The sequence below is a fragment of the Vigna radiata genome, chromosome 11 (assembly GCF_000741045.1).
Source record: "Vigna radiata var. radiata cultivar VC1973A chromosome 11, Vradiata_ver6, whole genome shotgun sequence".
NCBI lineage: Eukaryota > Viridiplantae > Streptophyta > Magnoliopsida > Fabales > Fabaceae > Vigna > Vigna radiata.
In genome coordinates, this window is record NC_028361.1 from 14,255,907 (window position 1) to 14,259,847 (window position 3,941).

The window sequence follows — 3,941 nt, forward strand, 5'->3', positions numbered from 1 at the left end:
ATAAGAGGGAGCGGATAAGATGAAATTGTCAACCCCCAACAACTCCATTCATCCATAGTCTTTTTCGTCAACTGAATCAACTATGTTGCATGTTTATTTTCTGTCTTTGCATTCACAACAATTAATTCTTTCTTTACAAGTCTTATGATTTTCATTCACACGAACGAGCCTTTCGAGTCTCTTGGGAAGAACGATATCGGGTATTACCGATAATATTACTTGCACAATCTGGTACACTTGCCAGTGAGTCAACAGTGCGCTGAGCGAATGTGAGTGAGTAAAACCCACTTTTTAATTATTCACACAGCGAGTTTAGTGTGCTGAGCGAATTGTCCAAAACCTATTTTTATTCTTTTTATCCTTGTTTTATGATAACCTTGAGTTATGTTTTGATTATTAGAACGATGTAGAAGTATTTATGATGTTGTATGATCATGTATAATGGTATTTGGTTGCTCATGTCTCAAGTTAAGTTTCAAAGTGAAAGTATGGTTGATGGACGTAATTCCATGATCCTCACGGAGAGGTTAAATGGTGGTGCCCTGTGTGTATGTTTAGAATGATTTGCAAGGAGCTCAGTCTTGGGGGTTATTCTGAAACTCCATTGATCTTTCTTCTCACGTAGAAAGGATTGATCCATGTCGTGAGGAGTAGCAGGAGGTCTTAGTCTTGGAGGCTTCTAGTATGCTCCAAGGCGTGATACAGACTAACCTTGGGAGTGTGGTAGGGTGAAACCCATTGGCAATGACTTTGCAAAGCAGTAGAAACCACCACGAGTGCAAGACCAACCATAGCTCGACAATCATTTTAAGTCTGGACGAGTCAAGTTAAAGTGTGACGAGTCAAGTTAAAGTGTAACAAGTCATGGTATGTGATCCAGTATATGTGAATTAAACTTGCATGTTGTGTGTGATTGTTATAATATGATTTTTGTATATCTAGCTCACATTTGCTTTTGTGTTTGTCTGTCTGTGTATTGTTTTCTCTTTTGCGATGATCATTTTAACGGTGTAAGCTTACGGATGCAATCTTTTCAATTGGCTAAGTGAGAAGTTTGAAGTGTATGTTGTGCTTTTGGTCCTTCAGGTGAAGAATTTTATTCTTCGCAAATCTATAGTTTGTTGTATCATTATCTATGTAATGTTCATTTTAATAGTATTATATTACTAAATTGGGATGTTACATATCTATCTAAAAAATACTTGTCGGTATTTTAAAACTCACATGCACTTGTGAATACTTGCGAATATTTAAAAAAATATACTATACAAAATTTTAAAATAAAATTACAAAATATATATAAAATATAATATAATATAAATTAAATATAAGTTAAAATGTAGTTTTAATTAAATTTAACATGATAAAATATAATTTAATTTTAATTTTAATTAAATTTAACTTAATAAAATATAAATTAAATTTTTATTTTTAATTTTTACGGGTAGTAGATATCCACTTGTACGATCGCATCCGACTCATTTATAAGCGGATATTAAAATATTCACTACTCACAATAATAAATAGTTGTGAGTATTAATCATTCACCTAGATTTTATCCATGAATACAAATATTTTTTTTCATCCCATATGTAATAATCACACTCTCACGTAATATAAAATTGATTTTGAGACATAAAAAAAACTTCAAAAAATAAAAATTTTAAAAAACTTAATAAAATACTATGAATTGATAGGTGGTATTAAAAAAAATTAACGCCAATTAAAGGCTGCTTAAACAAATCTAATAGAAATAATTAAATTGAATTAATTTAACATAAAATAATGAGATTTAATTGAATAAAAAAATCATATTATAAGACTAAAACGAATAAAAACATTAAAAATTTGGAGCGATATAATAGATATAATAATTAAACCTGTATGAGAATAAAGTTAAATTGGATTTAATTAAACAATATAAAGTTTAAGTTTGAGATATTATGAAAAGGAAGTGAAAATATAGGTTGGAAAGTGGGATAAGGAGGAAAAATAGATGAAAGCAAAGAGCATGTGTGATGAAAATGAATTGACAAAGGGTGTCATTTTCAGAGACGATTAAGGTCAACCTCTTGCAACTGCTAAGGTGTTGGAAGTGCATGAAGAAAAAGCCATTCAACTACTCTCCAATTCTGTTTCCTCACTTTCTCACTTCTTTCATCTTAATAGAAACACTACTATTAAGGTTGTTTCTCATTAATTTTTTTTTCCATAAATGTTATCAAAATGTCTTTATTCCAAGGACCCTCCCAACTCTTAACCACTCACACAACATAATACTTTCATTACTTATTTAATTAAATTAATCAACACAAAAATCTTTATTTCTTTTTTAAAAATAAAGAACTTTTAATTTTAAGTTATAAATTACTTCACTTACTTTATTATTTATGACTTATAGTATATTTTATTTTCTTTCATTATTATGTTACATGTTTTAACATTTTTTTATTTTTTTTAAACGAAGTATTACTTTAAACTTTATGAAAACAGAAAATTTAAAGTTCTACTGAACAAAAAATAGATTTGATTAGTACTCCTTAAATTAAATATTTTGAATAAAATGTGTTGCCCAAATAAAAGTTATATACAATGTACAAATAGATGTGATAAAAGTTTAACCAAAAGGTAAATATTTTAAAAAAATAAAACATAAAATGAAACAATAATATTTTTGTTTAATAATATTTTAGAAGTTTTATTTGAATATAATACAATTTATGTAGTATTGGTTGAGCTATCTATTGTATCTATTATAATCCTCTTATTTGACATTTACGTGCCATGAGATTTTATTCCTCTATCATCATAACTAATTTCTTTTTGTTCATATATGTTAGGAGTATAATTAAAAATATATATTATCTTAAATTTTAAAAAATAACAGATAAAACTGACAACTGAAAAGGAACTGAAGGAGTGTTTATTATATACCAATTTTTTTTTTAATTTTTTCAAATATAAGTACATTATTATTATAATTATAGAATGTGTTACATAAATGATATAGAAAATTTTGAATTTGGTCTGTAGCCGTATAAAAATGTAGAATAATTACAGTTTTATGTTAGATTATATTAGTACTGTTTTGTAATAAAGTCATTACGTTTAAAATTATTTTAGTATTAAGTTATATTTATTAAGAACTGACTAATATTAAGTTATAAAGTAATACAACAAAAGATGTCACGTGAGATTAAATCAAAATTTGTGTTCTTTAAAAAATAAAATTATCATTTATTTACACATTCAACAAATAAAATGGTCATTTATTCTTAGATAATTGTACGGTTAGCACTATGATTTCTAATATTCAACATCATTCACGAATCGCAATATATAGTTGTTTCTTAAGTCGCTTAAATTTTGTTGGGATTTACTTTCCATTTCAAACTTAAAGCTTTATCGTTTTTTTTTTCTATCATAAAACATTAATTTTTATTTCCATTTTTGTTCACTATAATATGTTTCATTTAAATGTAATTCCACAATTTCATTTATTTAAACAAAGAAAACAATAAAAATATGTAAAAGTAATTGTTTTTTTAAGATAAAAGATAAAAACTTACATTTAAGAGTGTCAAAATGAATGAACCTTCCTAAATTGAATTGAAAATGAACCATCCTACTCAAATCTACTTAATCCATAAGTTAAGTAACAAGGTCAACTTAACCTACATATATAAAAAAAAAAATTAAACTTTTTCTAATTAATTTAAAATTTGTAATGAGTTAGGTTGAATTAAAAGTTAGTGAATTTAATCCCATTCAAATTTATTTAACATGTAAGTTAAACAAATAAAATTTAGTTTAATCCACTTATATATATAAAAAAAAAAAACTCATTTTTTTTAATCCAACTCAAATTTGTAATGAATTGAATCAACTCTTGAATTTAAACCTATTTTAACATGGTTACAAATTGGCAATGAATTGAATCA